Genomic DNA, 11,350 nt, shown 5'->3' on the forward strand with positions numbered 1-11,350 from the left:
GTCCATAGGGTTGCAAAGAGTCAGACACAACTAAGCACATATACAGGATGGATAAGCAACAATGTCCTTCTATATAGCACAGGGAACTATATTCAATATCTTGTGATAAACCATAAGGGAAAAGAATATAAAAAAGAATGTGTGTATATATGTACAACTGAGTGACTTTTCTGTACAGCAGATATTATAACACAACATTGTAAATCTACTATTGTTGTTGTTTAGTCACTAAGTCATGTGACTTTTTGTGACCCCCATGGACTGCAGCACGCCAGGCCTCCCTGTCCTTCACTATCTCCTGGAGCTTGCTCAAACTCATGTCCATTGAATCAGTGATGCCATCCGACCATCTCATCCTCTGATGTCCCCTTCTCCTCCTGCCTTCAATCTTTCCCAGCATCAGGGTCTTTTCCAATGAGTAGGCTCTTCACATCAGGTGGCCAACTTAGAATTGACAGGTTTAATCTCCTTGCAGTCCAAGGGACTCTCAAGAGTCTTCTCCAACACCACAGCTCAAAAGCATCAATTCTTCAGCACTCAGCTTTCTTTATAGTCCAACTCTCATATCCATACATGACTACTGGAAAAACCATAGCTTTGATTAGATAGACCTTCGTGGGCAAACTAATGTCTCTGCTTTTTAATACACTGTCTAGGTTTGTTATAGCTTTTCTTCCAAGGAGCAAGTGTCTTTTAATTTCATGGCTGCAGTCACCATCTGCAGTGATTTTGGAGCCCCCAAAAATAAAGTCTGTCACTGTTTCCATTGTTTCCCCATCTATTTGCCATGAAGTGATGGGAACAGATGCCATGATCTTAGTTTTCTGAATGTTGATCTTTAAGCCAGCTTTTTCACTTTCCTTTCACTTTCATCAAGAGGCTCTTTAGTTCTTCTTCACTTTCTGCCATAAGGGTGGTGTCATCTGCATATCTGAGGCTATTGATATTTCTCCCAGCAGTCTTGATTCTAGCTTGTGCTTCATCCAGAGCGGCATTTCTCCTGATGTACCCTGCATATAAAGTACTCATATAAAGTTAAATAAGCAGGGTGACAGTATACAGCCTTGACGTACTCCTTTCCCAATTTGGAACTAGTCTGTTGTTCCATGTCCTGTTCTAACTGTTGCTTCTTGACCTGCAATGATATTTCAATTAAAAAATGGATGTAGGTGCCAGATATAGTTTGGGATGTGGAGCTCAAAGAGGTTCAGGAAGTTCTAATCTGAGCACTTATGTTTTTTTTCTCTGAAGTAAATAGCAAGATAGTAGAAATGCAAGATTCCAGTTTAAATTCCTCTTGTGAAAATTAAAAGGAGCACCCAACTCTAAACAAATGTTACCCACCCTCCTCAGAAAACCAGTCTTGGTCCACTTGCATATATAATGCAGTCAGTGAGAGACCTGATACTATGGTAGAGTATGGCAGTAACTGTTCTAACTAGGGAAATTTTCCTGTAATTATCTATGCTCACATTCAATATTCAACACATATTAGTACTATTCTTTCATTGCACAGAGCTCTTTCCTGAGTTACAGTGTTCCTGAATTTCAAGATGAATTTTCTGAACTCACCATGGATTCTGATGTCAGATACACGTAGAATTTTTAACCTGATTCTGTCACTTATTTACCCTGATATAAGTTACTTACCTTTCTGGATCTTAGTTAGCATAGAGCTGACTCATTAGAAAAGACCCTGATGCTGGGAAAGATTGAAGGCAGGAGGAGAAGGGGACGACAGAGGATGAGATGGTTGGATGGCATTACCGACTCAATGGACATGAGTTTGGCGTGCTGCGGTCCACGTGGTTGCAAAGAGTCGGACACGACTAAGTGACTGAACTGAACGGAACTGATGATGACTAAGTGAAACCATGTACTTAAAATGGTTAGCACAGTACCTTGCACAAAATATCAATTCCTCTCCTACCTCCCTGCCTTTCTTAGGTTGTCACTTAATGCAGCACCAAAGATACAATAATACTCAGTAGAGATCTTCCATTCAATGTGATTGCAGTGATTGGGGCCAGATTAAGAGATGAGCCTGTCTGGAAGTTGTCCAGAGTGCCACACAATAGAAAGTGCTGAAACTTCTCTAGGTACTAAAATGCTGCAGACATATGATATGGAAAAAAAAATATTTTTACTGCATCTCTTTTCAAGGTGAATACTGTATAAGGTTAGGAGGCAAAGCCTCTTGGAAAGAGGGTGAAAAAAATGCCAGAAAACATGTGCCTTCCTAACATGAGGTTGCCATGTGTGGGGTTAAAGGACGAGGTGAACAAGCTGGTGTGTTCCCACCATCACCATTTGCCTCTACCAACATTTCTCTCCTCTGCCTTCTCTCCATCCTCTTCCACACATGGAATCTCCAGAAAATAGACAAATACTTTTAAGGTGCCAAATTATATTATTTGCTCCCTTACCAAGTCCATAAATCTTAATGTGATTCAGATAATATTGATGGTGGCAATGACTTGAACTACAACCCATTTTGTACTGAGTTCCTGGATTTCCTAAGCCATTTGTAGAATAACCAGAGCAAAGTCATGCATACTGCCCGTTATAAAAGATTTGGGTTCCCTAAGCCGAAGATTCTTCTCCTGTATGCAGCCCACTCCATCTCACCCTTTCCCCACTGCCCTGTGGCTACTGGGGCTCTGGCAAGCAGTGAGAGGAAATGCTGATTGGCTGGTTACTCCTATTACTATGAGCAACAAAATCTTTTGTGTCTGACTTGGACTTTTGTGTGGTCTGTCAGCATCCATGAAATTGTCATAGGCTGGTTTATCAGAAGAATAAAAGCCCAGGATCTTTTTAGGTCTTGACAACCCACACTAAACAATCTGTAACAGGATAAATTCAAGGTTTTGATTGGACAAAGCAGAAGCTCGGAGAAGCAGAAATACAATCGTTATTGAGAAAGATGGGGCAACTGTATTTCAAAATGGTGGGAAAGTGCAGCCAATTTAGGTGTGTATGTCTTTCATTCTGGTCTAAAGATCAGACTACTGACAGATGGTGACTACTGAACTTTCTCAATGAAGTTTTGAATCTAACTTGTAAGACTGAGAGGTCACAAATTTAGAACTACTAATATTAATGCCCACTTTAGTTTCTAAGGGCTTCCCAGGCAGCAATAGTGTGAAGAATCTGCTTGCCAGTGCAGGAGATGTAGGAGATAAGGGTTGATCCCTGGATTTGGGAAAATCTCCTGGAGGAGGACATGGCAACCCTCTTTGGTATTCTTACCTGGAGAATCCCAAGGACAGAGGAGCCTGGCGGGCTACAGTCCATAGGGTTGCACAGAGTCAGACACAACTGAAGCGACTTAGTACACGTTCGGTTCTAAAAGGCAAGAATCTGGAACCAGTAGCATTGGCTATTAATATTAAGATGACAAACTGTTTTCTGGAATTAAAAAGCTTCATTCAAAGATATACATCTTTCTGGATGGACAACAGTGTCTCACTATATAGCACAGGGAACTATATTCCTGGGATAAACTGTAATGGAAAAGAACATTAAAAAGAATATATATATATGTGTATATATATATATATATATATATATATATATATATATATCACTTTGCTCTATAGCAGAAATTAACACAACATTGTAAGTCAACTATACTTTGATTTAAAAAGATATGTATTTTTTCACACACCTATTCTTTAAAAAAAAAACCTAAAGAATATCATGTACTTATGAGATTCCTTGTAGGTAATACTGAAGCTTCTCACTGTATAAATCCCAATGTTTTTGGTTGTAGTTATAGAACACCCAGCTCTTACTGATTTACTTAATGGGATTTATTGGGTCATGCAGATGGAGACCCAGAGGTAGGCAGTCTTCACGGTTAGTTTATTGAGAGGATCAGTTAGGCAAACACATCCCTACTTTCTTTTTTCTCTTGTCAGATTCATATTTTCTACCTTGGTCCTCACTGTGTTATGCGTCCACACTGGAAACATCAACACAATCACAGAATAAGATCGGGCTGGTGAGGGGACTTCCTTGGCAGTTTAGGGGTTAGAGAGTCTGCACTTCCACTGCAGGGAGAGAGGGTTTGATTCTCTAGTTGAGGAACTAAGATCCTGCAGGCCACAGAGCATGGAGAAAATAAATAAGGAAATTTCAAAAAAAAAGAAAAAAAGATTGGGCTGGTTAGCTAAGGCCTGAGTCACATGACCCACCTAGATCTTCTAGATCTAGGGGTAGAGGTATATTCTTCCAAAGTAGAACGGCTCTGGGGAATGAAGTGGATAACAGTAAAGAGCAGCACAATCAGAGTCCTTAGGAGAAGTGGGAGTGGCTGGTGGGGAGGCAGTGTGTATCTCATTAAACCTCGCTCATGATGACGTCTGTTTACAAAGCCACAAATCTGGGTCACCCCACCTCCATCCCTCTCACTTCTCTACAGAGGAGAGCTTCCCTCACACACAAGGAAATCAATATTTGAAAAAGAAAGCTTTCCAATTGAATAGCTGCTCTGTGCTAAACGCTTTTCCAGGTCCTCACACCGTTCCCAATGAAGATGACATGTCAGCTGAACTCGTTTAATCCATTAAGGGCACACCTGTCTGTGGGCAGCGTCTTGCACAACATGGGTTTGAAATTACTTCAATTTTCCTACTCTAGAGACATCACGACTCTTTTTTAAACAAAAGTTTGAGGCACTCTCATAAATTTCTGGTGGAAATGCAAACCTGTCCATTCCTTTGGGGAGGTAGAATTTGGCAATATCTAACAAAACTATATATTTATTAACTTTTTCACACAGCAATCTTACTTCTGGGAATTTATCCTAAAGTCGTACCTTCAGTTCCAGTCCTAGGTATATACCCTTGAGTTCCATTTAAATAGTTCTTTTTTGGGGGGGCAGGGTGCTGCTTGGTGTGGCTTGGGAGTTGAGTTCCCTGACCAAGAATTGAACCTGGGCCACTGCAGTGCAAGTGCTGTGCCCTAACCACGAGATCCCCAGGGACTTCCCTAAGTGAACGTGAAAGTCGCTCAGCCATGTCCGACTTGAATTCTCCAGGCCAGAATACTGAAGTGGGTAGACTTTCCCTTCTCCAGGGGATCTTCCCAACCTAGGGGTTGAACCCAGGTCTTCCGAATTGCAAGCAGATTCTTTACCAACTGAGCTATCAGGGAAGCCCTGGAAATTCCCTAAGTAGATTTTTAAATATGGATATTTTAAATCCATAATCAACTCTGCTCTGCCTGTACGATCCCAGATAACACCCCCAGCTTCCGTGAGATGGTAGTGTCCATTTCTTTCTCTGGGAAGTGAGGGATTTGGACTCAATGATTTGTTATTCTTTAGTTGCTAAGTCACGTCTGACTCTTTGTGACCCCGTGGACGGTAGCCCACCAGGCTCCTCTGTCCGTGGGATTCTCCAGGCAAGAATACTGGAGTGGGTTGCCATGTCCTCCTCCAGGGGAATCTTCCCGACTCAGGGATCGAATCTGTGTCTCCTGCATTTGGCAGGCGGATTCGTTACTGCTGAGCCCCTAGGGAAGCCCCTTGGACTCGAGGAGAACTCCTGTTTATTGAAAGCCAGATGTGTCCCAGACACTCCGCTTATTGTTCTATGTGTATCATTTCCAACCCTGCCTTGCAAGTTATTTATTGTACCCTGATTTTATAGGTGAGGATTTTGACGCTCAGAGAGGTTTAGCAAGGACACAGTCCTCCAGCCAGTAAGAACCCAGGTTTATCTGCCTGTGAAGCCTGTGGTCTTCCTAACTCATTAAATTCCTTCCAGAATATGCAGAGGATCTAAGTCCTTTTACAACTCTAGATTCTGTGATTCTTTAAGAAGGATCAAGAAGATGGTGGGAACTGACAGATCTGCTAAGGTGCTAACAATTAAACAACAGTTGATGAGTATGACATTCCCTTACCCTGTAGTCATTTTCAGCTCCACCTGTTTTTTATGTACCTCAGGGTTAGTTGGGGTTTCCCTCGTGGCTCAAGTGGTAAAGAATCTGCCTTCGATGCAGGAGACCCTGGTTTGATCCCCGGGTCAGGAAGATCCCCTGGAGAAGGGATTGGTTACCCACTCTAATATTCTTGCCGGAGAATCCCTATGGACAGAGGAGCCTGGTGGGCTACAGTCCATGGGGTCACAAAGAGTCAGACACAACTGAGCAACTAACTCTATGGGACTTCCCTGGTGGCTCAGACGGTAAAGAAGCTGCCTGTGAGGCAGGAGGTGCAAAAGACACGGGTTCAATTAATTGTACTTGGGGTTAGTTAATTGTACTTTTGGGTTTGTGAGAAGGTATCTTTCTGCTCCTGCAAAGTCCTGCTCTCGTTTCATTTATTTGTTTGTTATTCTTTTTTAGCCTCGCTTCTTACTCCCTCACTCATTCCTACATGGACAATTTCTTTTTAAGAATTTTTTTTAATGTGGAACAATTTTTTAAAAAAATTATTTGTTTTTTTGGTAGCCCTGGGGCTTCGTTGCTACACTCCGGCTTTTCTGTAGTTTCAGTAAGTGGGGGCTACTCCTTAACTGTGGTGCATGGGCTTCTCATTGCAGTGGCTTCTTCTGTTGCGGCTTCCAGGCTCTAGAGCACAGGTTCAGCAGTCGTGGTGCATGGGCTTCCTTGCTCCATGGCATGTAGAATCCTCCCAGACCAGGGATCGAACCCTCACCCCTGCACTGGAAGGCAGAAGTCCAACCGCTGGATTGACAGGGAAGTTTCATGCATGGACAGCTCTTCTCGTGTGTTTTCTATGTGTCCTTGAGTTTGTAGGTTCCTTGCGAAATAAGTAGCTATGCTTTGAATGTGTAGGTATTTGTTTTCTGTGCGTATGTGTGTAATATTTATTTGGCTGCACTGGGTCTTGGTTGTGGTGGACAGGATCTTTAGATGCGGCACGTGAGATCTAGTTCCCTGACCAAGGATCCAACCCAGGGCTCCTGCATTGGGAGTACGGAGTCTTAGCCACTAGGCCATCAGAGAAGTCCCTGAATGTATAGGTATTTGTAATTTACATGAATAATTGTGTGCCAACTGGTATCTTTGACTCTCATACCCGCATACCCGTCTCTTGTTCTTCCCCGGCTCTGGTTTGTATCACCACGCAGTGTAGGGTGGAGTGGAGTGAACTGAAACGGGGGGTGGGGCGGGGGGGGGTGGAGTCATCCCAGCAAGCTGCATTGCCAGGTTCCCTAGTCAGCATCTGCCTGAAGTTAGCCAGTGGGAGACACGAGGAGGATGAAGGAAGACTGGAGGGAGACTGGAGGATGGGAGACTGGAGGATGAAGGAAGGGGGAGTCCAGTGTTTGCTCCTCTGTCTCTCTCTCTCTCAGGATATCCTGCAGCAGCTGTGTTTCCCCATGGCTCCAATTCCCCCTCGACAACCCTGCCTTAAGGCAGAAAGCAAAGAAGAACTCAAGAGTCTCTTGGTGAAAGTGAAAGGAGAGTGAAAAAGCTGGCTTAAAACTCAACATTCAAAAAATGAAGATCATGGCATCTGGTCCCATCACTTTATGGCAAATAGATGGGGAAACAATGGAAACAGTGAGAGACTTTATTTTTGGGGGCTCCAAAATCACTGCAGATGGTGACTGCAGCCATGAAATTAAAAGACGCTTGCTCCGTGAAAGAAAAGCTATAACCAACCTAGACAGTCTAGATATCAAAAAGCTATTAAAAAGCTGTGACCAACCTAGACAACCTAGATATTAAAAAGCAAAGACATTACTTTGCCAACAAAGATCTGTCTAGTCAAAGCTATGGTTTTTCCAGTGGTCATGTATGGATATGAGAGTTGAACTATAAAGAAAGTTGAGAGCCGAAGAATTGATGCTTTTGAACTGTGGTGTTGGAGAAGACTTTTGAGAGTCCCTTGGACTCTCCCTTGCAAGGGAGATCAAACCAGTCAGCCCTAAAGGAAATCAGTCCTGACTGTTCATTGGAAGGACTGATGCTAAAGCTGAAGCTCCAACACTTTGGCCAACTGATGCAAAGAACTGACTCATGGAAAAGACCCTGATGCTGGGAAAGATTGAAGGCAGGAGGAGAAGGGGATGACAGAAGATGAGATGGTTGGATGGCATCACTGACTCAATGGACATGAGTTTGAGTAAGCCCTGGGAGTTGGTGATGGACAGGGAATCCTGGCGGTCTGCAGTCCATGGGGTCACAGAGTCAGACACGACTGAGTGACTGAACTGAAAACTGAACCCTGCCACAAGTCCAGCTTCTGCCCGGTGACCTCAATCCCTGGACTCAGGTCGCACCATGTCATCTGCTTGTCCCTCCAGCCTGGGGTGGGGGTGATGACTTCCTGCTGTTGTGAACGCCTAGGCTGCCTCACCTGTCTCATGTCAGTGTCTCAGATTTTCTTCATCTGTGTAACCAATTCCCCATATTAAATTTCCTTTCTGTTTTAAAATGCTTATAATGCTTTCTGCGTTTCTGGTTAAATCCCCAGATGATACAGTTGGTTCCCCCTTTTTATGTGTGCAACTCTGTATTTTAAGGTCTCTCTCTGTCCTTACTGTATATGTAGCCCTCAGACTGCTCATTAGTGAACGACACTGTTTCCACCACACTTTACTTATCCACGTCCTGCACAACGCGTGTCTCCAACTCCTGCTCCCACATGCAGCATTCTGATGAACATTCCCATACGCTTGTTCCCTCGGGAATCTTTTCTGAGAATTGTTCTGCAATATATACACTGGAATGGGATGGCTGGGTCATAAAGTAAACATATGTTTAACTTGGCTAAGTTCCCCCAGTTGGTCAACAAAAGATATTCTTTCCTCATATCCCCAACTCTTGGCATCATCCAACTTTCCCAATTTTACTTTATTTAATTTCATATTAACACTAGTATTAGGTAACAGCACTAACTATTGTTGAGTGCTTTACTATACACCAGCCACTTTACATAATTTCATCCTTTAGTCTTTATCTCGCTTCTGTGGGTAGGCATCCGATGAATGAACAAAGGATCAGAGAGGTTAAGCAACTTGCCCGAGGTCATACAGCTGAGAAGTTACTGAACTGGATTATAAATCCAGGTAGATCAGTTCCAGAGCTTGTGAGTCTGACTGTAATAACACACTGCTCTTAGATAGATGGTGATGTCCTGTTTTATAGACAGAGACTGGAGAGAGGAAACAAATTACAGGATGAAGTTCACATAGCTGGGAAGAGTTAGAGATTATTTTGACCTTGGGATTGACCCAAAGCCAGTGCTCTTGACTTCACACAATACTACCTAGTAGATTCTATGTCCAGAAGAATGAAAGTGAAAGTGTCAGTTGATCCAGTCATGTGCAACTCTTTGTGACCTCATGGACTGAAGCCCACCAGGCTCCTCTGTCCATGGAATTCTCCAGGCAAGAATACGGGAGTGGGTTGCCATTTACTTCTCCAGGGGATCTTTTGGACCCAGGATCAAACCTGGGTCCCTTGCATTGCAGGCAGATTCTTTACCATCTGAGCCGCCAGGGAAGCCCCACATTGCTTCAATTATAGAATGGCTTCTGAACATCCACGCTGCTTCAGAAACCTGTCTTCAGGAAACATCAGTTCTGTATTCCTGTCTCCAAAGGGAATCTTCCTGGGGCCTTGTTTTATTTCTGTTTTGTAGGACAATTTCCTTTGTAAACCTTTGCTTAATTTGCATTCGGGTCCTTTAAGGGAAAGTATCTTAGTCCAACCAAACTATCATAAGAAATACTGTTAACTATGTGGCTTACACACACACACACACACACATTTCTCATAGTTCTGGGGGCTGGAAGTCTGAGATCAGGGTGACAGTCTGGTCGAGCTGTGGTGAGAGTCTTCTTCCTGGTTGCAGACTGCAGACTTCTTGCTGTTTTCTCATGAGGGAGTTGGACCATAAAGAAGGTTGTGTGTGTGCTAAGTTGCTTTAGTCATGTCCGACTCTTTGTGGCCCTTTGGACTGTAGCCCGCCAGGCTCCTCTGTCCATGGGATTCTCCAGGCAAGAATACTGGAGTGGGTTGCCATACCCTCCTCCAGGGGATCTTCCCGACCCAGGGATCAAACCCAGGTCTCCCACTTTGCTGGCAGATTCTTTACTGTCTGAGCCACAGAAGAGAGAACCAAGTCACTGAGTTTGTGACCGTGTGTGGAGCTTCTGAACTCTCTAGATCTTGCTTTCAACTGGTAGGGTTATTGAGACACCCTACAGAAAGAAAATTGCCCTAAACTTAATGTTACTATTTAGGAGAGAAAGCTGTTGAGGTTAGCATCCCCATTACAAGAAGAGTTTTGAGGAAGTTGAGTGCTTAAAGCCTGAGATTCTAGAATTTGCCAGTTGACAATCTTCATTTCACAATGAAAAGACCGTGACAAACCAAAGTCATGACGAGATGCTTCTTCACACCCACCAGAACGGCTAGAATTTTAAAAAATGAAAGTAACAAGCATTGGTGAGGGTCTGGAGAAGTTAGAATCTTGGTATGTTGTTAGTGAGAACGTGGAGTGGACAAACCCCGTTGGAAAACAATCTGGCAGTTTCTCAAAATCTCAAACATAAAGTTACCATCTGGCCCAGCACTGCCACTCCCAGGTCCATACCCAAGAGAGATGAAAACCCACGCTCACACAAACACCTGTACATTCATGTTCACAACAGCATTTTCCATAATAGCCATAGAGTGGAAATCACACGAATATCTACCAGCTGATGAATGAATACATAAAATGTGGGATAGGCATACAATAGAGTATTATTTGGCAATAAAAAGAAATAATATACTGATTCATGTTACACCTGTGTGAGCCTTGAACACATGATATTAAGTGAAAGAAGTCAGTCCCAAAGGATCAAATACTGCATGATCCCATGTATGTGACATGTCCAGGATAGTTGCCTGTAGGGACAGGAAGTAGGTTAGCAATTGCCAAGGATGCGGAGAGCTGAGTGGTGATGGCTAATGGGTACCACATTCCCTTTTGGGGTCATGGAGATATTCTAAAACTAATTATGTGATGGATGCACAATTCTTGAATATGCTAAAAGCCATCTAGCTACACACTATATGACATAGGAGTTATATTTCAAGAAAGCCATTTAAAAAATGCTGTGAGTTGTGACTTTAGAGAAATGAGAGTTGTGAATGGACTAGGAAGACATCTTCTTCTTCTTCTTCTTCATTTAATTTGTTTGGCTGTACCAGCTGTTAGTTGTGAGATGCAGGATCTAGTTCCCTGACTAGGGATCAAACCTGGGCCCCCCTGCTCTATAAAGTGCAGAGTCTTAACCACTGGACCACTAGGGAACTCCCTCATTAACCTCTTTTTTTTTTTTTTTAAGTAACATTATAATTACTTTGACACAGA

The sequence above is a fragment of the Cervus elaphus genome, chromosome 18 (assembly GCF_910594005.1).
Source record: "Cervus elaphus chromosome 18, mCerEla1.1, whole genome shotgun sequence".
NCBI lineage: Eukaryota > Metazoa > Chordata > Mammalia > Artiodactyla > Cervidae > Cervus > Cervus elaphus.